The 25,954-nt window shown below is 28.5% G+C and overlaps 1 protein-coding gene across 1 annotated transcript in view; it reads left to right on the plus strand.

Annotated features, from left to right (window-relative positions):
* Positions 1 to 25,954, plus strand: part of LOC127281037 (clustered mitochondria protein homolog) — a 154,770-nt gene that overhangs the window by 41,696 nt on the left and 87,120 nt on the right. The window lies entirely within an intron of this gene.

A 25,954-nucleotide genomic window follows, 5' to 3' on the forward strand; every position in this document is an offset into this window, starting at 1 on the left:
TTTTCAAAAGAATTCAATTATTTTCATAAATAGTAGAATTCTTATCGAGAATTCAATTATTTTCAATACAATTTTAATAAAATTTATTGAAAGAGTTAGATTATTTTGAAAAATTGTTATAAAATTGTTCGAAGGAATTCGCTTAATTTTAAATGTTTTAACAACAGGCCTCGGATCGACTTTGAGGCCAAAAAAGTCGTTTTAGTAGATTAAAGATTTTTAAAAATTCGAAAATGTCGTTTACTTGTCCAGTAAAAATTCTGTGTTTTATTTATGTTTCACTGATTTTTAAATTTAATTATTCAAAAGTTAAATAATTTAGTTAATTGAAAATATCACAATATACTTGTTATTTATTTTTCCATAGGAATTCAGAATTAAAAATTTTCAATTACAAACATTCTAAACTTAAATTATTCCTAAACGTTAAAAATACAATTCTTTGAAAATTCAATTATTTTCAAAATTTTTCAACTACATTTCTTCTCTAAATCAATTAGTTTTAATAATTTTCCGATAGTCTTCTGAAATTCAACTACTTTAATACAAAACTTCAATTCTTTACAATAATTTAAACTCATGATTTCTTTTTAAAGTTATTAAGATGAATATTTAAACTTAAAAAAATAATAATAAAAAAATTCTTACACTTAGTTTTTTAATATTACAAAGTAATCTAGTTTTTAAAGGATTTTAAATACAAATATGACAACATGCGACTCTTCCAAAATTAACTATAATAATAATCTGATAGTTCCTTCATTCTGTCTGTCTGTCCAGACCTATGTAGTTAGACTTTTGTGCAATTTTTGTTTTTTTTATACGTTTTGATAAATATTATTTTATTATTTTTATTTTTTAGGGTTCCGTACCCGAAGGGGGAACCCTATTAATGAGACTAGTGAAGCAAGGCATGTACCCCCCCCTAGCGGCCACACGAATTTATCTAGAGGGCTGAAATTTGGTATCCATATGTATTTTGGCGTGTAGATTACAGGAAAAATATAGCGAATCTCATAGGAATTGATTATCATAGCGTTGTCAAGGAAAAACCATGAATTTTTACGAAAAATCCCTGAAAATGACTATGTACCCCCCCTCTGGTTGCCACATCTTTTTACATAGAGAGATCAAATTTGGTACACTTATGTATTTTTACGTGAAAATTACAGGAAAAATATAGCGAACATGATTCGGATCAATTTACATAGCGTTGTCAAGGAAAAATCAAAAATTTTGAAAAAAAGCGTTTAATCCACCTAGCGCACACACTATTTGACCAAGACAGTTCATATTTGGTATACTTACGTATTTTTGCGTGTAGATTACAGGAAAAATATAGCGAGCACGATTGGAGTTGATGATCATATTGTTTTTAAGGAAAACTCATATTTTTAGAAAAAATCATGGATTTTTCGAATAAAAAAAGAAGAAAATTTTATCTTAAGGAATTCAAATTTATACATTTTTACGTATTTTTACGTGTAGATTACAAAAAAAATATAGCGAGAACGATTAGAGTTGATTATCATAGAGTTTTTAAGAAAAAACTGATAATTTTTTATAAAAATCATGAATTTTCTTCAAAAAACAAAGAAAATATTATCTAATGGGCTTCAAACTTATACATTTTTATGTATTTTTACGTATAGATTACAAAAAAATATAGTGAGCATGATTGGAGTTGATAATTATAGCGTTTTTAAGGAAAAACTGATAATTTTCGTTAGTCTATCTATGTGTTTTTATGCTCACATTACAGGAAAAATTAAGCAAAATTGGAATTTTTCCACATGCCTTCACACTTTAACCCCTTAAATTTTAGGTTTAAGGGTACGGAACCCTCGGTTTTAATGCGAGTGTAACTCGCACTTGTCCGATTTTTTCTTTTAATAATTTATGAATGAATTAATTTATTAATTTATTAATTTATGAATGAATGAATGAATATTTAAAAAAAAAAAATTTGTAATTCATTCTTAAAGAAAATCTTTATTAATTTTTTATTAATTAATTAATTTATTTATTAAAAAACTATTCACTATTTTATTTTACTTTTGCGTTTGAATTAAAAATTATTTATTATTTATTATTATAATTATAAATTAACTATAATAATCTGATAATTATAAATAAACACTCATAAAACAGAAATTAGGAAAATTAATAAAAAATTTGATTTTTTAATTAATTCAAAAAAGTTATTAATTTTATCTAATAAATTATTTAATTATTTTTATTAATTAATTATTTTATTTTGCTCTCTAAATATGAATTAGCTAAAAATAATTAATTACACAGGCCTGCAAATCCAAACTTTTTTTCGGCATAATGAATGCGACTAGGTGTTCCCGAAGGGAAATTTTGCCCTGAACACGAATCCGGGGTCCAAAATGCTCCATCACGTCAAGTTTTTGAGAAAAATGGGGTTGAAACCCCTAAAAACAGCGTTTTTGGCACTTTTTGAAAAATTGTGGGGCAAAATCCTGACGTGATAGAAACTTCGCTAATATCAGAAATTAAAGCTTAATTAGTGCCCTTTCAAATGAGCCCTTAGTTGATTAATATGCTTCAACCCTTAAAGCAGGGGGTGAGTTTTTGTCCAAGGGTGCGCCAACATTAAAATACTAAAAATTGGAAATCTAGAGGATAAAAAACCCTTAAATAATTTTTTATGAATTTCAATATCTACAGAAAAATATTTTAAACGTTATATTGATTATTGAAGTTCATAAAAAATTATTTAAGGGTTGTTTTTAGGGGTAGTGAATGGGGAAAATTTTTTTAACAACAGGTTTGAGTACACGGCTTTTTCCATTTCTATAATAATTATTTTTTTTTATCCTCTAGATTTCCAATTTTTAGTATTTTAATGTTGGCGCACCCCTGGACAAAAACTCACCCCCTGCTTTAAGGGTTGAAGCATATTAATCGGCTAAGGGCTCATTTGAAAGGGCACGAATTAAGCTTTAATTTCTGATATTAGCGAAGTTTCTATCACGTCAGGATTTTGCCCCACAATTTTTCAAAAAGTGCCAAAAACGCTGTTTTTAGGGGTTTCAACCCCATTTTTCTCAAAAACTTGACGTGATGGAGCATTTTGGACCCCGGATTCGTGTTCAGGGCAAAATTTCCCTTCGGGAACACCTAGTCGCATTCATTATGCCGAAATGATGCAGGCCTGTGTAAAATTAGTAGTAAAATTCTAGCTGACTGTTTTGCTTCAGCAATTAGTGAAAAATAATTAATTACTAGTAGAAATAAATAAATATTTATTTTTGTAAATAAATGTCTATTTTATTTAATTTATTATTATTATTATTATTATTATTATTATTTTGCGTTGGATTTACAAATTCTAAAAACTCATAAAACAGAAATTCAGATAATTAATGAAAACTTAAAATATTTTTAAGAAGTTGTCATTTAAAAAGACAAATTATTAAAAGTTTTTTCATTTTTTCTGAATGAAATTAGCATTTTGTAAAAAACATAATTTAATATACATAATCTGCTTTATACTTATTATTTTTCTCACAATTAATGCAAAAAAATCTTTCAAAATGTTAAAAATTTAGAAATTGTTTTTACCCATTATTTTAGTGTTGCGTTGCGCTTTAAAATTTTAAATAAAGTACAAATTATAAACACTAATAAAATAGAAATTTAGGAAGTTGAAAATACTGTAATCAAGTTAACATTAAGAAATTAATTTATGCAGTTTTATTACTTTTTTCTGAAAAATTATCATTTTGTAATAAAACTTTTTTTTTGCGGAATGGAAATCATGCGATTTTTTTCATTTTTATAAACAATTTATTTCTTTGAAAAATTGAACTTATGCAAGTTAATTTTCTTTGCTTCTAAAAAAACACATTCTGCAAATTTTTTTCCAATCACAATTTTGTGAACAAAATTGTAAGTTTTTTTAAAAAAGAAAGAAATAATTTTGCATTATTCATATTCTTAATCACAATTTCTGAAAATTTTGTTCTTTTTGGAAAAAAGGAAATAATTTGCACCATTTCCGTTTCTTACGTTCAAATTTTTAACAATATTACAATATCCTTTTTTTATATCATGGAAGAAAATTTATATGAATCGCATTTTCAGAGTGGCAGCAAAATTTTAATTTCAAAATTAGTCAAGGAAACTTGACTAATTTTTTATTTTCCCTAACTAACAAATTTTTTAATTATTATTTAATATTCCACACATTGCTGATTGAAATTTTTATAATGCTTTGTAAGTAACAATTAGTAATTAGTTTGATAAAATAAATGAATAATAATTATAATTAATAAGATTTATTTATTTGTATATGGGACAAATGCTCTTTTATAAAAGCAATTTTAATTATCGAAAATAATTTTATTCCTGATTTAGAGACGACTGCTTTTCCCCGAAAGGACAAAATGTCGAATGGACAAAACGTCGAATGGACAAAATATCGAAAAGCCAAACTGTCGAATGGACAAAATGTCGAAAAGTCAAGACGTCGAAAAGTCAAAACTGCGAATGGACTAAGTGTCGAAAAGTCAAGACGTCAAATGGTCAAAATGTCGAATGGACAAAATATCGAGACGTTATTTTGCTCTGAGTTTCCCTTCTATATAATGCACACTAGTTTAACTGTTTAAAATTAAAAGTTTGTATTATTATTATTATTATTATTATTATTATTATTATTATTATTATACTATAATAATTACTTTACTATTATTATTATTATTATTATTATTATTATAAAAAAATGTAAAAAAAACATTAAAAACAATACAACTAGCGATATCTATCGAGTGTTAAACGCAACAAAAACTAGTGCATTATATAGAAGGGAAACTCAGAGCAAAATAACGTCGCGATATTTTGTCCATTCGACATTTGGACCATTTGACGTCTTGACTTTTCGACATTTAGTCCATTCGCAGTTTTGACTTTTCGACGTCTTGACTTTTCGACATTTTGGCTATTCGACGTTTTGGCTATTCGACATTTTGTCCGTTCGACGTCTTGGCGATTCGATATTTTGTCCGTTCGATGTTTTGGCTATTTCACATTTTGTCCGTTCGACGTTTTGGCTCTTCGACATTTTGTCCGTTCGGCGTCTTGGCTATTCGACGTTTCAATCATTCGACTTCTTGACTATTCGACATTTTGATAATTCGACATTTTGGCAATTCTATATTTTGTCTGTTCGAAGTTTTGGCTATTCGACATTTTGTCTGTTCGACGTCTTGGCTTTTCGACATTTTGACCTTTCGACGTTTTGACTATTCGACGTTTTGACTATGCGACGTCTTGACTTTTCGACATTTTGTCCATTCGACAGTTTGGCTTTTCGATATTTTGTCCATTCGACGTTTTGCTATTCGACGATTTGTCCATTCGATATTTTGTCCTTTCGGGGAAAAGCAGTCGTCTCCTGATTTATATTGTGATCGAATTTTGACGAATTTGAATATTTTTAGACAAGAAAACTGAATATCGAGTCCAAAAATTTATTTATTTAGACCAAACATTTATTAATCGACGAAAATAATTAAATCAAGAGACTTTAAATATTTTTGAACATTAAAATGAAAAATCAAGTTTTAATTTCGAAATCTGATATCGAAAATTTTTTAATTGTCCCAAAAATTTTATTCTAGAGTACCTTCACTTTGAACGCTTCTTACTAAACCTGAAAACCAAAAACCGAATCGAATTTTGAACAATTTTAACATTTTTAGACTAAAAAACGAAAAGTCGAGTCCTAATTTCGAAATATAAAATCAAAAATTCTATAAGGACGAAAATAATTAATTCCAGAGTCTCTCTAGTTTATTCGTTTCCAATAGAACCTGTAAACCGAAAAGCGAACCGAATTTTCACGACTTTAAACATTTTTCGATAATAAAACGGAAAATTGAGACTTAATTTAAAAACAAATGATGGAAAATTTCTTAATTGACAAAAATAATTAATTCCAAAGACTGTTCAGTTTATTCGCTTCCTATAGAATTTGCAAACCGAAAACCTGATAGAATTTTGCCGAATTAAAATATATTTTGTCAAGAAAACTGAAAACTGAGTTCTAATTTCGAAATATAAGATCGACAATTTATTAATCGGCGAAAATAATGAATTAACTTGTTTCTCCACATTATTCGCTTCCTACCAAGCATGAAAACCAGAAACCAGAAGGAATTTTAACAAATGTAAATATTTTCAGTCAAGAAAAAGGAAAATCGATTCTAAATTTGAAAATGTAGGAGAGAAAACTTTGATAATAGAATAAAATTAATAATTTACAAGTTTCTCCAATTTATTTGCTTCCAACCGAACCTGAAAACCAGAAACCGGATGGAATTTTCACGCATTTAAATATTTTTATTCAAGAAAACTGAAAATCGAAAGAAAATTGGGGAAAAATGATTGAAAAGTTGTTAATCGACGGAAATAGTTAATGTGCTTGTTTCTCCAGTTTATTCGCTTCCTACAGAACCTGAAAACCAAAAAGCGGATAAAATTTTGACGAATTTAAATATTTTCAGTCAAGAGAACGGAAGATCGTGTCCAAATTTCGAAATATAGAATCGAAAATTTGTTAATCGACGAAATTTTCAATTTCAGACTACTTCCTGTTTACACGCATCCTTTCGAACTTAAAAACCGAAAACTGGATAGAATTCTAACGATTTTAAATATGTTTATACAATAAAAAGTAAACTCGAACTTGAAAATAGAAAACCAGATCGAATATTGACGAATTTGAGTATTTTTGGAAAAGATAATGGAAAATCGTATCTTAATTTCGAAATTAAAGAACGAAAATTTATTGATGGACGAAAATAATTAATTTGAGAGTACTTCAAAATTGTACGCTTCCTATTGAACAATAAAACCATAAACAGGATGGAATTTTCACGCATTTAAATATTTTTTGTCAAGAAAACCTAAAATCAAGTCTAAAAACACTGTTCACTTTTCTTCTTTCTTGAATTTTATGTCCTCACAATTGTTTTTTAAAGAATGTTATGAAGCCATCTCTTGTCACATTTTTATATTCTTCATTTCTTCTTTCTGCTGTGAGCTGTGACCATTTTATTTGTTTTTCCAATTTCTGGGCGGGTTGTTTATTGTGTCCTACTCTCCCAGGTGTCAGATTTCCTGCAATTTGTTAAAAAATATTTGGTGAATGAAAAAGTTTACTTTTTTTATGTTTTTCAAATTTTTAAGTCTTTTATAACAAGGTAAATGATACTTAACAAAATTGGTGTTTTTCTTCAGTATAATCCTGGATTGTACTTGTTTCTTTATGGACTTGTTGAGAGAGAAATTTTCTTTTTGGCTTGAAAATAATTGTGTGTAGATTTTTTTCGTTTCCAGTATATCATTAATTCTAATAATCTGGCTTCCAAATAATATCCGCAGCCCTGAATAGCTTCCTTATTTTTGAGATAAATTTGTTGACCAAGATATAATTTTTATTCGTGCCTCTCAAACAGCCGTAGAATTGTTTTCATCGTTGAACATATCCATCAATAAATACGTTTACTCAACTTTGACGAGAAAAAGTATGCGGGGAACTTTCGAGTTGACAAAACTTCCAGTGAGACATTTGTTTATTAATATGTGAAGAAGTTTTTTGGAAAGTTTTGTTTAAATCGGATTAAAAATAAAAAAGTTACATAATGTTTAAGAAAATATGCGCCGCGCGGCGTTTCGACATTTTGATACGCAGTCTTCATGGGGAGGAAACTTTATTGCTATTTTCCGTTGACTTCATAAAAATATATTATAAATAATTTACACAAATGTAAAATATTGTTATTTGAATAAATATAATTTAAAAGACTAAATATTTTAATCTTAAACTTACTTTTAAACAAGTCAACGGAAAATAGCAATAAACTTTCCTCCCCATGAAGACTGCGTATCAAAATGTCAAAACGCCGCGCGGCGCATATTTTCTTAAACATTATGTAACTTTTTTATTTTTAATCCGATTTAAACAAAACTTTCCAAAAAACTTCTTCACATATTAATAAACAAATGTCTCACTGGAAGTTTTGTCAACTCGAAAGCTCCCCGCATACTTTTTCTCGTCAAAGTTGAGTAAACGTATTTACTGACAGGTCTCTATTTACATTAACAAATAATTTTGCAATAATTTTTTTTAAATGTTTTAACCATTTGATCGTCTTTGGTAGACCTTGATACGTAAGTATGTCAATTTTTAATTAATTTCATGAAGATTTGTTCAAGACAGGACGATTTAAGTTTTAAATTTCAATGAAATTGAGAATGGAAAAAATTTAGTTTTTGTCCATTATTATTAAAAATAAAAGTCCTACAAAAAAATTTCAGACAAAAAAGTTGGGCATTTTTATACTCTACATGGTAGTACGTTTCAAAATTTAAATTTTCGAATTTTATATTTTTTCATTTTTCGACCGCTTGACTGGCTTGAAATTCTCTTTTCAAGCGCAGATCGAGTTATTGCCGGCGGGAGCTCAATTACTCTTCTTTTACTTACCTCTGAAAAAAATACCCTAATAATTCCCAGCTGCCAATTGATGAACCTATAATAATAATTCGTTTCGTAAATATTATTTGAGTTTATTTTCTATTTTGTTAATGTCCACCTTTTACACAGACTGCAAAACTTAAAAAACAAAACACAAATATTAAACACTGACATATTTTACATACAACCCAGTCGAAAATCGTAAGTTTCCCTGAAGGGTTCACATGGCCTTCAGGTAACTGTTATGAAGGTTTCAAAAGCTTCATGGCAACTATTTATACATTAGACCTAAAATTCTGTGATATTTGCTTTCTGACTTCTTAACGGGAAGCTTTTTCTACAGCTTGTTGAATATCTGTGGACAGCTTCTAGCAAAAGGTCTACCAGTTTGCTTGGTGAATGCTTTCCTAATGCCTGGTTTAATGTGTAAGAAAGCAATTCTATTTGCTTTTCACAAGTTGCAAATTAATATGTAATTTAATTACCTTTTTTACACTTCCTGAAAACTAGAATAATTTCATTAAATTAAACTAAATCGAAAAATCATAAAAATTCTATAGTAATTTGTAAATCCGTTTTATACAATTAATAATTATTCTTTATATATTATATAAAAATTATTTTTCAAAGAAAACGTTTATTTTTAAACACTTAAATTATATACGAAAAAAATTATATATAACTTGAGCAAAATTTGGGGTTAGGAATACGAACACGGTGAAAACCTTTTATATTGAATAATGAATACAATTTCTTAAAAAAAGACAAAATATTTAATATTTAAAAAAAAAGATTATTATTTTTAAACTTGATATTTATGAATATTTTTTATAAATAATATATTCTTTATTCTTTTAGAATAAATTTAAAAAGACTGTGGAAATACCGAGTCTGACGTAAATAATTTTTCTTTAATTCTTCAATATTTAAATATAATAATCTAATACATAATATTTTCACGAGATAAATAAAGATGGAAAGAAAGGTTAAATTTAATTTTTGATCATTGTCATTTTTCCGCTGTTTCCTGAAACATCCATGACGCTTCATTTAATTTTCGCCACCTGACGCTTTCTTTTTATATATGCAAAATCCTGCAACTCTTTGATAACTCTCTCAAAGCTACTTGAATGCTTTGTTTAAAACGTACAAAATTTGTTATTTTCAAGCTTTCCGTGGAAGCGAAAAATCGGCCATAACAGGCTTCCTGAAAGTTTTCTATAGCTAGTTATCTACTGTCTCACAATTCTCTAATGGTTATCTCAATACTTCAAAACAACTTTTTGTTCAGCTTAACATAGCGTAGGATTTTCGACTGGGAAAGGAACAAACTGAAAACACAACACAAACATTTTTAACACTGCAATTGTGGGACAAAAAAATAATTTGACACGTTTCTTAGTTGAAAACACCGAATAAAATAATTATTTAGCATAGTAAAAATTAACTTTCACATTTTACGCAAATAAATGTACTCACAAAACACAACACAAACACTTGATACTGTAATTGTCTATCAAATTTTTAATTTCTTCTGTTTTATAATTGAAAAATACATGTCAATAAAGTTAGTAGAGCAAAATCAGCAGACACTAACCGGACTATAAGGAGATTTTAAGGCTTTTTAAAGGCTATTTAAGTGCCCTATTCCCAATTTAAATGCTCCCATAGGGTTCGAGAAAACACATGTTCTGCTAAACCTAAAAAAAGTTAGAAGACCATCACATTTAAAATACACAAAACCCAATAAATTCACTGTTTTAAGTAAAGATTATTTAAAGGCTATTTAAAGGCTCCACAAAAAAATTATAACCAACTACTTTAAGCCCTTAATAAGGGTTGAAGCACGAGAACTTCACATCAAAACACTATCAAATCATTTAAAACCTCAAAAATCCAGATTTTTAAGTTTAAATAATTAAAGGCTTATTAAACGATCCTAGAACAAAGTCCAACAAACCACTCTGAGCCCTAATTAAGGGCTAAACTAGTGGTGCTACTCAGCGGAACAATAACTTTTTACTTAAATTCGAAAAAATCCTAATTTTCATAGCAGAATAATTAAAGGCTGATTAAAAGCTCTCAGAACAAACTATAACAAATCACCCTAAGCCCTTATTAAGGGCTAAACTTGCGGCCCTTTCCAGCAAAACAGTAACTTTTTACTTAAATTCGAAAAAATCCTAATTTTCAAAGCAGAATAATTAAAGGCTGATTAAAAGCTCTCAGAACAAACTATAACAAATCACCCTAAGCCCTTATTAAGGGCTAAACTTGCGGCCCTTTCCAGCAAAACAGTAACTTTTTACTTAAATTCGAAAAAATCCTAATTTTCAAAGCAGAATAATTAAAGGCTAATTATAGGCTCTCAGAACAAACTATAACAAATCACCCTAAGCTCTTATTAAGGGCTAAACTAGCGGCCCTTTCCAGCAGAACACTAACTTTTTACTTAAATTCGAAAAAATCCTAATTTTCATAGCAGAATAATTAAAGGCTGATTAAAAGCTCTCAGAACAAACTATAACAAATCACCCTAAGCCCTTATTAAGGGCTAAACTTGCGGCCCTTTCCAGCAAAACAGTAACTTTTTACTTAAATTCGAAAAAATCCTAATTTTCAAAGCAGAATAATTAAAGGCTAATTAATGGCTCTCAGAACAAACTATAACAAATCACCCTAAGCTCTTATTAAGGGCTAAACTAGCGGCCCTTTCCAGCAGAACACTAACTTTTTACTTAAATTCGAAAAAATCCTAATTTTCAAAGCAGAATAATTAAAGGCTAATTAAAGGCTCTCAGAAAAAACTATAACGAATCACCATGAGCCCTTATTAAAGGTTAAACTAGGGGCCCTTCCCAGCAGAACACTAACTTTTTACTTAAATTCGAAAAAATCCTAATTTTTTCCGCAGAATAATTAAAGGCTAATTAAAGGCTCTTCAAACAAAGATTTAATTTCAACCCTAGGCCCTTCCTAAGGGCTATAGGAGTTGTCCCTTCAAGCAGAACAGTAGAAAAATTCTTGAAGCCTTAATAAAACCTTGTTTTTTTGGCAATTAATTGAAGGCTATTTAAAGGGTCTTCAAACAAAGATTTAATTTCAACCCTAGGCCCTTCCTAAGGGCTATAGGAGTTGTCCCTTCAAGCAGAACAGTAGAGAAAGTCTTGAAGCCTTAATAAATCCTTTTTTTTTTGGCAATTAATTGAAGACTATTTAAAGGCTCTTCAAACAAAGATTTAATTTCAACCCTAGGCCCTTCCTAAGGGCTATAGGAGTTGTCCCTTCAAGCAGAACAGTAGAAAAAGTCTTGAAGCCTTAATAAAACCTTGTTTTTTTGGCAATTAATTGAAGGCTATTTAAAGGCTCTTCAAACAAAGGTCTACTTTCAACCCCTGGCTCTTCTTAAGACCTATGGGAGTTGTCCCTTCGAGCAAAACAGTCCCACGTGCGAGAAAACGCTGGGTTCAGGCTTTTGAAAGACTGTTTGAGCCAATATTGTCTGAGCCTTGGTCAGTCAGCGGGAGTAAGACTCATCCAAGCTGGAATGTTATACCGATTCCGACCTGAAGCTCCACCCTTGATAAGGCTAAAGCATTGGTGACCAGGACTGAATCAATCTTGCGGAATACTCATTCTCGCTTGGTAAAGCCTGTTCCCACTGTCACTTACAATGTGTCAAATAAGAATTATTAATAATATAATAATATATTATATTAATAATATAATATATGATGTTTTATATAGTTGATAATAATAATAATAATAATAATAATAATATAATTACTGTTTTTAAAATTCTATAAATAATATTAGTTATTATTTATACTAAAATTTAATTCATATATTAATAATAATAATAATAATAGTAAATGTTATTAAAATGTAATAATTATTAATATAACTTAAATAAATTTTTTGTTTTACAACTACAGATTAAAGTATGTTTTCTATTAGCATAACAAAAAAATTTAAAAAAGCTCATTTTTATTTATGTAAATTTAAATTGTTGATTTTTTTATTATTGTTTAATATTAATTTGACATATATTATAATTTTTATTACATTATACTTAAGATATATTAACAATTTTATTTACAAACGCTTATCACCTAAAGAATTAAAATATCGCACATGCTCAGTGGGATCGAACCCACGATCTAGTGACGCATATCGCTCGCATCTTGAGGTTATGTTGAAACTTGGAGGTGATAGGGTTAATCAGACTTTAGATCCGCAATCAAAAAATATGAAGCAGTTGTAGTGAGACTTAATGATGAGGATTTTTCTTGATTCCAAAATTTTTGGGGCAATTTTGGTTTTTTGTGGTTATGTCAAAAACCTGACATGATAGCGTTAAAGAGACTTCAGATTCGGATTCAGCGAGCGCATAAACATAAAGTTGTCATAGTGAGAACTAGAAGAAAGACTTTTGATTGATTTCAACAATTTGGGGTAAAATTTTGGGTATTTTTTGAGGTTATCTCAAAACCCTGACGAGATGCCCGAGGCGAAATTTAAGCCTTAATTTACAAGGAGTAAAGTAGGGTTAAACAGACCCTCTTTAGCTTCCTCAACTAGTCGCAAATTTACCTTTCTTCCACGTTTGGATTCAAAGGAGGGCCTACGGGAGTCTACAAGATCGAAAACAGGGCCTATTTAGGTTCTAAGGGAAGCTAAAGAGGATTCAAATTTCGCCTCGGTTGGGGTTAAATAAACTTTAGATTGGCATTCAGCGACCCCAAAAACATAAAGTAGGCATGGTCTGTTCTAAAGCTCAGAGAATCAATTTTTTGTGTGCCAGTGTAATCCATATCATTGTTCATATAACTGTTAATAACAATAAATAATTATTAACTTAAAAATCACGTTTCAACAAAGTAGACATAGATTCTTTACGTAGACGAAAATTTAAACTCGGACATTTTCGAGTACTCGAAACTTTTTGATCACTCGAAAATTTCTAGTACTTAAGTGAGTTCGCGTACTCGAATTAAATGTTTACTCCAATTAATCGAGTACTCGTTTAAATTAAATTAAAATATTAAAATATTTCAAGACATTTTCTTTTTGTTCGAGTTTATAATTCCCAATGTGTAGATATGTATTTATTTATCTGTTGTCTTATTTAAGATTTTTTTAAAAACAATGAAAATTGAACGTTGAATATGCTCGAACTTTGACTTATCAATCTATCTAACTATCTATCTATATTAATAAAATCAGACTTTTGTCTATACATTGCCCAAAATTGATTTTTTCTGTCAATAATATATCGTGTTGAACAACAGCGAAACTACCTGTAGCTAACTTTTTGTGTTAAATACAACCCATTTTCACAATAAAATTAAACAATAAACAATAAATCCGAATTTATAAGCCAAATTAAAATTTTTTATTTAAAAACTTTTTTTATTTAGTTTTTGGTTTAATACTGTTTAATTTTTTAATGATATTTGTATTGGTATTTCTTGATGTCTTCAATTTTTAAATTATCATCATTAAATCTATTTTATTATCATTTTAGAAAATTGTCAAATTTCTTAGATTAAATTTTAAAAAAGCAGAGTTTTGCAGGGAATTATGACATTGCTAACTATTAAATATATAAATTATACGTAGAAATTACCATTAAAATAAGTCAAAGAACTAAAACTGACAACTACTTAATTAAAAAAATTGAATTTAAAACTAAATATTCTATTTGTTTAAAACCAACATAAAGTTTTGAAAAATTAATTGGATAGCAGTTTTAGCTTCATTAAAAGAACATTGATACATGTGAATTATTTCTGAAATTATGTTAATTTTAATTTAATAAAACAAGGCAAACTCAAGAACTTTTTTTGATGTTTCTAAGAAATTAATTAAATGTTTTGTTAGAGATGTAATTTAAAAAAAATTGTAATTGGTAGCTTATCAAGAAAAATGTTAAATAATACATTTTAGAAAATGATAAATTTTTTTTTTTAGAATTAAGAAGTATCATTTACCCAATTTTTGTAGATACTGTAAATTAAATTGAAATTGACTAAACACAGAAAAAACCTGGTGTTATTTTTGTTGCAACTCATTTTGAGATCGATATCAATTTGAGAGTGCTTTTATTTCATATTTTTAGGTTGGTATAATTTTTAAACTGATTTACAATTTAAATAATTTTTTAAAATATTTGAATAATAGTAAATAGATTCTTAACGTTAGTGCGAATATTTAATATTGGTCAAGTCAAAAATATTAATCATTTATTATTTAAATAATAATTAATTTTACCAGTTTTCATATTTCGCGCCATTAATTAGGTTGGCAGTTCCGTTTTTGCTGTCAAAACACATGTTTTCATCATTTATTATTTAAATAATAATTAATTTTACCAGTTTTCATATTTCGCGCCATTAATTAGGTTGGCAGTTCCGTTTTTGCTGTCAAAACACATGTTTTCATCATTTATTATTTAAATAATAATTAATTTTACCAGTTTTCATATTTCGCGCCATTAATTAGGTTGGCAGTTTCGTTTTTGCTGTCAAAACACATGTTTTCACGTTCATAACCTAAAAATTTGTTTCTCTTACTTACAATTTTACTACACGATTACAATTTGCGAATTTTTTTTTTCATTTTTGCAAATAAAACTGCAATATATATGGTTTACAAAAATGTAAGATTCATTAAAATCCGTTTAGTCTGATTCAAGATATGCAATTTTTAATTAAACACTTTGAGAAACTTCAATTGTTTAGAACTCATAGAAATTTAACTTTTGTCAAAATTCCTTTAAACACTCTACATGGGGTCGATTACGTTATTTGATTTCACTTTGATTTAGAATTTGAATTGACTTTAACATTAAATTTATTTTGAATTCGACTTAATTTTGACGTCAAATTTCTTTGACATTGACCTCAAAGTCGATTCAAATTCAACATTAAAATGAAGTTGACGCATAAAATAATTCAAATTCGAAACCAAAGTAAAATCAAATTACGTAGTCGACCCGCAGTTCAAAGAAAATATCTATCCCAATATTTTGCTTATATAGCGTAGGAACCACTTTCAAACTATTGGTTACATTTTTTATATTTAGTGCTTAAAGGTTTAAAGCAACCGTTAAATGTTTTGATTTTAAGGAACATGCGTATTCTAATATCTAATTCTAAATCTCAAAGTTTATTGAAATAATTTGTACATATTTTAAAAACGTCAAACATTAATGTATTTTAAGTTGAAAACTTAGTTATGCGTAACTGCCCATCCCTTTTGTGGTACCAACGAAGCGCCGCCTATGAACGGGCCCTCTATGTATACGCCTATGTATCTTTCTGCTGGTTGCAGAATGCTTTAACAACGTTTTTTTATAAGGGTAGTGAAAGATTAATTAATTACAAAGTGGAAATTTGAGAAGAAACTTAAAATGAGTGATCATGGAATAATCCCAAAAATTGACAGCACTATTGTCATAGATTGTTTATTAAAATATAAAGATGAAATATTGCTGCAAAATGACAAAATACTGAGCAAAGTTAGTCCTATTTGGAAGCAAATTTCTGAAGATCTAGAAGGAAAAAAAAGTGCTGCTTCTCTTTATTCCTTTGTCTGCGACAACAAACATGGAATAAGAGATTTATTAAATAATCGAGAAATTAAAATTAAAAATAATAACCCTAATATTATTCAGAATGAGAGCTCAATGAGTTTAAATTCAAGTTTAGATGATAATGAATTAGAAGAAACATCAAAATGTACGATTTCTATGAATAGGGAAACTTTCGATCAATTAGTAAATGAAAAAGTCTACAAAGGACGCAGAGTGAAAAAACTTATCCCAGGTGTGTGGCAGAAAGAAATCTCAGAACGACTGTGGAATAACACTCGCATGTATTGTGGGTTTAATTACAAATGGCATCACATAAATAATGATTTGAATTCAGGATCAATCCATGGTGAGTAAAAAATAATGTGAACTATTCTACAATTTTTAAATATAATTCTTAAGTAAAATAATTTATTACTCAATAAACATTGTAAGGAAACTTCTAGCAAAACTGTTCAATGACTTTTTTAATTGAAAAAAACTTCATTCAGAATGTTATAAAACCTTAAAATGTTTCGACAGTAAAAAAAATAATAGGCAACTAATAAAAAATGTCGCCAGGACATCATTTTATAATTCAAATTTGTTTAAAATTTTTTTCCATTCTTTAATAGTAGATATGTAATAAAATGATAACCAAACAATTTTAATGCAATAACTTTTTCTAGTAAATGATAAATGATCTTTTTTATGCTGTTCTGTATGCTAGTATAAAAAAATAGTTACAAATTTAAATTAATTAATTAATTAATTAATTAATTGCGGGTTAATTCGCACACCAGTTTATTTGCCTTAAATTAACTTTAAAATAAAATTTGATACTTTTATTACCAAGTAAAAATGTGGAATTTTTTCTTAGAAAAATCAAAATTTATTTAATAGCTAATTTAAGGCAAATAAATTGGTGAGCGAAGTAACCCCGTTTTACGGTACTTAATATGAATATATATAAATATAAATGTAATAATAAATTAATAATAATAATTAATAAAAATTAATTAATTAATAAATCAATTAATTGGCAATTAAAACCTCAGTTTAAATTTTAAATAGAAAATGTTTTAAAAGATTTTTTCACTATGCGCACAATTTATTGCATACTTTTACTAATTCTGATTATTAGGGTGTAATCAAATTTCTCGTTTGCTTCATATGGTACTTGACTAATAATTTTTATTATAATAAAGATAAAACTTAGTTTGTTATATAAAGGGTTTTTTTATTTTAAAGAATATAATAATATATTATAATATATTTATGAAGAAATTATGATAACTTTATAAATGGTGTTTAATAATGATAAACAGGCAAATGCAACTGTGGAACAAAAGTAGATATGATCATTGAAGGCAGTACAAAAACAGTGAAATTTCATTGTGAGTTCATAATAAAAAAAGGGATTTGTGGAAAGAAACAGCTACGACAACCGTTCAGGACAGAAGTTGCAGAAATACTTCAACACAAATCTGCAGAATGTTACAGAATTGATACAGCGGCAAAGTTAGTGGTTGATGGAGAACGAAAAGCACTAATTTTGCCAAAGGCATCTGTTATAAACGTTGCAAAACACGAATACGTAGAATCATTACAACTGGATAAAAATCCTGTAATTGCAATTGCAAAAATGAAAAGATTAGGAGATTCAAATTCTAAAGTTGCAATACGATTCTTAGGATACGACCCTTTTTATGTCATGTACTGGACAAATTACCAAAGCTTGGTATACAAAAAGTATGCTGCAAATAAAATTTCCTGTATTGATGTTGATGGAACAGGAAAATTAGTGACACGATTGGTAAAAGAAGATGGGACGTTAGGTCCTCATATTTTTTTATATGTAATAGTAATTAATTGTTCAGCAGGTCAGTTTACTATTAATCAAATGTTATCTGAAGCACAGGACACTGGAACCATCCAGAATTGGTTAACTCAATGGAATAGAAGTGGCATACCATCGCCAAAAGAAACGGTAACAGATGCATCAAGAGCCTTGCAGACAGCCATCGTAAGAACTTTCACAGGACATTTAACGATTGAAAAATATTGTGATGTGTTTTTAAATGATGAGTTGCCTCCTTGTTATGTAAGGACAGACGTCGCGCATTTTCTGCATATTTATGTGAAAGTATTGCACAAGGAGCACAGGCTTTTAAAAAAATTTTATATGGGAGTGATAGGAAAAATTATTTTATGTGAAGACATAGATTCAGCCAAAAAAATAATTGCTGCAGCGTTAGTCATTTCAAGAAGCGAGATAGAAGGAGGCCCACACAATCCAAAAGTATGTGATTCACAAAAAAAGTTTTTAAACGATTTAATTACTGGTCAGTCTATTTTGGATCAAATCATCGATGAAATCGAAAAGAAAGTAATAGACGAAATTGGAGAAAAAGAAGAGAACACTGATTACATGTTGGATGAAACAAATGAAAAATCTAAAAATAAATGGTCAACATGGTACGAAGAAATTTTAAAAACAGACGTGTCACCATTTCTTAATCAAGGAAATGAAATTAATGCATTATATTGCCCAAAATTTTCACAACAATTAGAGGATGATATTATTCATCTTCCAATGTGGAGCTGCATATACCGAAATCTATTTAATTATGGTCGTATTCCGGCATCTAGTGCTGCGATCGAGGGAGAAATAAATAAAATTAAAAATGTTATTTTTAAAAAGGAAGGGCTGAAGCGACCTGATTTATTTCGGGAAGACCACATTCGAATTTTAGATGGGCAGATGAAAATTGTGCAGGCAAGAATAGCCGACGTTTATGAATCTGAATTGTTAGATGAACATGATTCAAAAAGAAGAAAAGTTCACGAGGAGATTAATGAAAGCATCATAAATGATGAGATGAAGGAGGATGAATGTCCAAATCAAAGTCCCATTATTTGTGATGCTAAAGAAGTTTCCGACTGTATTGCTTGTGAAAATTATTTGCTCTACACCTGTTCACATTTTTGAAACATGTTCGAGAAAAATAAAAAATTCAGAAGAGGGATTTGGAGAAAAAAGAATTTGCCGAAATTGTGACAAATCCAAATCTGCAGACGTGATCCTCTCTTCACGTTCTGAAGAAAATTGGAGAGGATTGACGAAAAAAAATAAACATGTACAAAGAGAAAGCAGATATTTAAATAATGAGAAACATTTTTTCACTGCTCTAAACTTTAGAAAAAATGTAAACTTTCCAATTTTAAAAAATGGCTCACTTGGAGTGGGAGCAGTGACAAAAAAAAAAGCAAACGAAATCCGTTACCAATACCTGTGCATTTGATTCGGTAATTCAAATACTTGCACTGGCAATATTGGAAAAAAAGAAGTGTTGCAGGTACTGGAAAATAGTGAAAATCTTTTTCTAAAACTTATAGTCGATTACTCATCACAAGGAATAGCTGGTTCTCATTTATATCAAAGAAGAACGAATCTACTTTTTGATTGTTTGGGGTCTGAAGAAATAAGAATTCATAAATTTAATAATTGCACGAAAATCGATTGTTCAATTTATATTTCACATGCAGTAAAACATATATTCACCGACTTCACCAGCTGTGAAGAAATATCCGAATGTTTAAATGGCTGCTCAAAAGTTAAGAAATCAAGAACAGTCATATGTGTTCCTTATTCTCAATTATTATCAGACAATTTCAAGGAAGAAATTGATGAAAAAATGAATTTGCCGTCTTATGAGTGCAATCAGTGCTCAGGAATGATCTCGACAAAATTAACGTCAATAGGTAAAAAATTTTCAAATTAAATAATTTAAATAAATATTAATAGATTCTATTGATTTAATACATGTCCAATACGATACTTGTTATTTATTTGCCTTATATTTAAAAATTATTATTACTTTTAGGAAAGTTTATGTTCGTAGCAGTAGACGATGCTGATTTGAAGCCGCTAATACCTTTGAACAAAATTCCAACGAGATATGATATTACCATCAACAGCAGATATACGGTGTAAAATCTGCTAGGAATTGTCCGTTTCAAGCCTCCATATCTACCGTCACTCCGCCACTCAAGGGAAAAAAATGAAAGTTCCAAAAAGAAAAATGATCAAATGATAATAACAGAAGACAATACTGTAATTGGACATTACACAGCCATATGCCTTCGGCCTGATGGAAAATTTACTGAATATGATGATCTCAAGGAGAAAGAAAATAATAAGAGTGGAACTAGTCCAATTTGCCCAAGTTTGTTAATTTACTTTACAGAAAATTAAAGTAAGCGACATTATTCTACGTTTAGGAACTTGGGGTTGGTTGTAACAGAGTGAGAAGTAATAGTGATTTTTTTCGGTGTATGTACCTTTTTAGGATGCAAAATTCTCGAATGACCATTTATGATAAATTCTAAATAGCAGTATTTCTAAATGGTTAGATTTTAATAATTACGAACTACTAAAGAATTAGCAGAAAGTTTTGTTACGTGTAATTATTATTTAGTGTAATATTTAGGTAAACGAATATTTTGTTAACAGAGTTTTTTTAAACAACTTTTTATTCAAGAGAATTCTTATTTAACTGAATTTTATCTAAACGGAACTCATATTTGACAATATTTTAATTGAGTCCAATCTTTAAATGTTAAAATATACATTTAATTTTTTTATACAATTTTCAAATTGTCGATGAAATCTTTCAGCCAGTTAATTGTTCGGCAATTTGCAATGTAAAAAAATTAAAAATTCGCTTTGTAAAATAAAAGTTTCTACAACATTCTAATTCTTTTAAATAGAACATTTGTTTTGAGAAAATTTTTGTAAAATAAAAATTTATTGACATGACATTTATAGTAAATAATAACACGTGTCAAAAATTTTGACATGTGAAAGTTGAAAAATCATTTTCTTCTAGTTGACGTTATTCGCATATCTAATTATATCATTTTTCCATCTTTACGCATAAAGCAGAATTCAAAAGAAAAATTGAAACCGAAAAAAGTAGCTTTACATTTTATACCAAAAACCTTTTTATACCAAAATATTGTCATAATTTGAAAATGTATTTAGATAAATATTGAGTACTCACCGATGAGATCAAAGTACTAGAAATAAAATTTATATATATATATACTATAATTATAAACTAAAACATGCAAATTTACGTACTTTTCTATTTAGAACAGTATCAAAAGCCGAAGATTAGTTATTTTTTAAAAATAAAAACAAACAAGTGCGAGTTACACTCGCACTGAAATCGAGGGTTCCGTACTCGAAGCGAACTTATTTGGTATAAAAATAAATGTTTAAAAAAAATGTGTTGTATGTTAAATAAATTATGTGATACAAAAAGGAACAATTTTATAATTTTCTTAAATTTTACAAAATTGTTCCTTTTTGTATCACTTATATTATTTGAAATACAACACATATTTAAATTTTTTTTGTTTTTTATACCAAAGGAGGAACAAATTTCTTAAATTTTTTAAAAAAATTGTTCCTTTTTGTATCACATAATTTGTTTAACATACAACACATATTTTTTAAACATTTATTTTTATACCAAATAAGTTCGCTTCGAGTACGGAACCCTCGATTTCAGTGCGAGTGTAACTCGCACTTGTCCGATTTTTTTCGTTTTTTGCGGAAAAATACATTTTTTTATTAAATTTATCATTTTTCTTCAAAAATTTGATAAAAATTGATCATCAACTCCAATTGCGCTTACATTTTTTCCCTGTATTTTTCACGCAAAAATACTGTTTTACAGCAAATATGAACAGTTTGGGTTGAATATTATGTGCGCTAGGGAGAATAAATCATTTTCTTCGAAATTTTTGATTTTTCCTTGACAACGCTAGGTAAATTGATTTGAATCAAGTTCGCTATATTTTTCCTGTAATTTTCACGTAAAAATACGTAAGTGTACCAAATTTGAGCTCTTTATGTCAAAAGATGTGGCTGTAAGGGGGGAGTACATAGTCATTTTTAGGTATTTTTCGTAAAAATTCATGGTTTTTCCTTGACAACGCTATGATAATCAATTCCTATGAGATTCGCTATATTTTTCCTGTAATCTACACGCCAAAATACATATGTATACCAAATTTCAGCCCTCTAGATAAATTCGTGTGGCCGCTAGGGGGGGGGGTACACGATTTCAAAACAACCGATATTAATAGGGTTCCGAACCGAGTACGGAACCCTAAAAAACATGTAATATATTAACAATATTTCTACAATAAAGAATTTTTTTTTTTAATAATTAAGTATTAATCATCTGCTTACTTTGTTATAAAATATATTATAAATATCCACAGAATGTTAGCATTATTAACAACAAAATTTTCCAATTTGTTTGTACAAAACAGGTTTAATTGAGAGTCTTTAAATATGGGTGATTCTCCAGAAACATTGCACTTTTGAAAAGAGAAACTTTTTTTCAAAAATATTTAAAACTATATATTTTTTGTATCCTATTATTTATTATGATTAGAACAAGTGACTCTAATAAATATTTCAGCTTAAAACACTATTTTAAATGTAATTTCAATAATAAATATATTTTAGTTCTTTTATTGCAGTAGTGCAACCAAGGTGACCGGAACCAGGAGGTAGCAAAGCTTCGCGCAATAGTGTAGCTTAATTGTTTACACTTTAGTTGATTCTTTCAAGTTTAATTAACAGTTTTAAAAAAAATATTAACTTAATTTAAAGAAAAACATAAAATAATTACTGAACTCTGAATTATTAACACGCATCTAAGAAAAGGCAGCTGAAAATCTGAATTACAGACCTGTAGTCAAGTTGAGAGAGTTCTTTGTTAATTATGAACTAAATAAAATGCCCTTTAGGGGTATTATAGAGTTTTATTATCTTAATCGATTCCATCAGTTGAAACCCTACCGAAAGAGTGGTACTGGATTGGTACTGGGAAATTGGAACTGAGGGCTCAGTACCAACTCAGTACTAATTTGGTGCATTTTGGTACTGAAATGGAACTGGGAAATTTACCTGCGAAAAGGGTCGAGTTACCGTTAAAACCCTCATAAAAGTGAAAAGCGACTAGCTTTTTCAATATGTTTAAACTAAAACTTTATATTTATTTCAATATTATATTTGTTTTTCATGGATTTATATTATTTTCATACATTATTATGCATATGATATTTCCTTTGGCAGCTAAATTCAAAAATGATGTCCATTTTTTTATCAAACTTAAGGTATACGAGATAAATTATAACTTTTTTAAATGTAATTATTTTTTGATAAATTTTAGATAGTCATAATCTGGAAATATTAACGAATCTCAATATATATTTTTTAAAGTTGAGTTATGAAAATTACAAATTTTTTAAGCAATAAAACTCGGGTTAAAATTGTAATCCTTCAATAAAGGACCTTGGAGTCTATTGTTCAAGGAGGGATTGCAATATAATTTCCAAACTTAACTGAAATTTTCTACAAACTATTATGTTTTTTTTTTTTGCTGTTTTACACGGATATCACAGGTGTCTGGAAAGAAAAAAAAGTTTGCCTACGATGCCAAGAAAAATCATTGTTACCTGTTGGTTCCTCAGCACTCCCTGTAACGAGAAAACTTAACCCGTTTGTAGGATCTCATTTTCTAGATACAAGTGATTAAAAAATTTTTTAATAAAAAAGAACTTGAATTCGTAACTTTTCTTTTATATAGGTAACGATTTTGGAAGATTTAATTAGTAATTAAATAAATCGTGTTAATGAATTTATATGTATAGGACGATTGTTAATAAATAAACGCATAACATTGCAATTGTTTATAAAAATCCCTCTAATTCAAAATAGTTCATATTAGGCTTGTTGGATGCGGAATTACGTCAGATTTCAATTGGTAACGCTGAATTACGATAACATTATTTGTTTATAAAATATTGCATTTTTTATTAACATTAAATAATTCATTAATTAATATCTCGAAAATAACAAAAAGGGACATCTCAATATTTTTTGTTGTGAAAATACACATTTTTAACTTTCTACATTCACATAAATAAAAATCATTAACATAATTAAACACTTATTTCTGACCTTTAAAAAACAATTTTTTTGTAAAAATTTCAAAATCCCCCTAGAAAGGGGTGAAACTTTTTTAAATGAACAGCTACGATTTTCGGGTTAAGTTTTCTCGTTTTAGGGGGTGCTAAGGAACCACCAGGTAACAATGATTTTTCTTGGCATCGTAGGCAAACTTTTTTTTCTTTCCAGACACCTGTGATATCGTGAGAGACGTTTTGCTGTTCTAACATACCTTTAAAACTATTGTCAAAGTACTTTAAAAATGTCTTCTTATGGGTTATCAGGTAGTGGTACTGAAGTGGAACTCAAGCCAAGTCCAATTCAGTACCATTCCAGTACCACTCTTTCGGTAGGGAATTGATAACTATTTTGAAAAACGCTTGTTTTAAGAGGGTTCGGAATTAAGACATAACAAAAAATACGCAAAACGTATTGTTTTATAAAATGAATTTAAAAGTTAATTTGTTAATTTTTACTGTTGATTTTTATTCAGTTGTGATTTTTAAATAGATTTATCAAAGAATTGCTTTCATTACAATGAAAATAACGAGCACAGCATTAAAAAAGTCATCAATTTCTTAACTCGGATCCAGAAAAAAAGTATGAAGAAACATAGCAAATTAGAAATTTTCTATTCAAATTGTCAAAAAATTTAAAATATTTTTAAGGAATAACAGTTTTTGAGTCACATTTTAAAATGATTATATAGAAATTTTTTTTTCAAAATTTAATGTCCAAAATGTTGTTTAAAGATAGCAACTTCGGTGTGTGGAACTAGAAAACGTACATTTTTTGCACATTCCAAATGACCAAATTAAATTTGTAAGTAAAAAATTACTAAGTTAATAATGAGTTCATTCAATTTCATTAAAATGAACAAATTAAAAAAAATTCAATCAAATCTAGAAAGAATAAATTAAATTGTGAATCAAAGAATCAAAAGTGATCTGTTTCTGGAGAATTACCCATATAGTGATGTGCTAGAAGGAACAGCTCCAGTCGTCCTTAGAAACACCTATAAATGGCCTTAAATTACTTGTAAATCCAAACCGATTTATTTGAAAACTCAATTTTTTATTGTGTTCTCCTAGAAGGAACAACTCCTGTAGCATTTAGAAAGGGCCTAGACTTCTTTTGAAGAGCGTGTAAATAGCCTTAAATTAATTGTCAATACAAATAGGTTTTATTAAGGATTCAGATCTTTTTCTACTGTTCTGCTCGAAGGGACAACTCCCATAGGTCTTAAGAAGGGCATGGGGTTGAAAGTAGATCTTTGTTTGAAGGGCCTTTAAATAGCCTATAATTAATTGTCAATAAAAACAAGGTTTTATTAAGGATTCAAGACTTTTCCTACTGTTTTGCTGGAAGGGACAACTCCTATAGCCCTTAGAAAGGGCCTAGGGTTGAAATTAAATCTTTGTTTGAAGAGCCTTTAAAAAGCCTTCAATTAATTGCCAAAAAACAAGGTTTTATTAAGGCTTCAAGACTTTTTCTCAGGGTGATTTGTTATAGTTTTTTCTGAGAGCCATTAATTAGCCTTTAATTATTCTGCTTTGAAAATTAGGATTTTTTCGAATTTAAGTAAAAAGTTAGTGTTCTGCTGGAAAGGGCCGCTAGTTTAGCCCTTAATAAGAGCTTAGGGTGATTTGTTGTAGTTTGTTCTGAGAGCCATTAATTAGCCTTTAATTATTCTGCTTTGAAAATTAGGATTTTTTCGAATTTAAGTAAAAAGTTACTGTTTTGCTGGAAAGGGCCGCAAGTTTAGCCCTTAATAAGGGCTTAGGGTGATTTGTTATAGTTTGTTCTGAGAGCTTTTTATCAGCCTTTAATTATT

The sequence above is a fragment of the Leptopilina boulardi genome, unplaced genomic scaffold, assembly GCF_019393585.1.
Source record: "Leptopilina boulardi isolate dan_hultmark-lab unplaced genomic scaffold, ZJU_Lbou_2.1 LbouV2_262, whole genome shotgun sequence".
Classification (NCBI taxonomy): Eukaryota; Metazoa; Arthropoda; class Insecta; order Hymenoptera; family Figitidae; genus Leptopilina; species Leptopilina boulardi.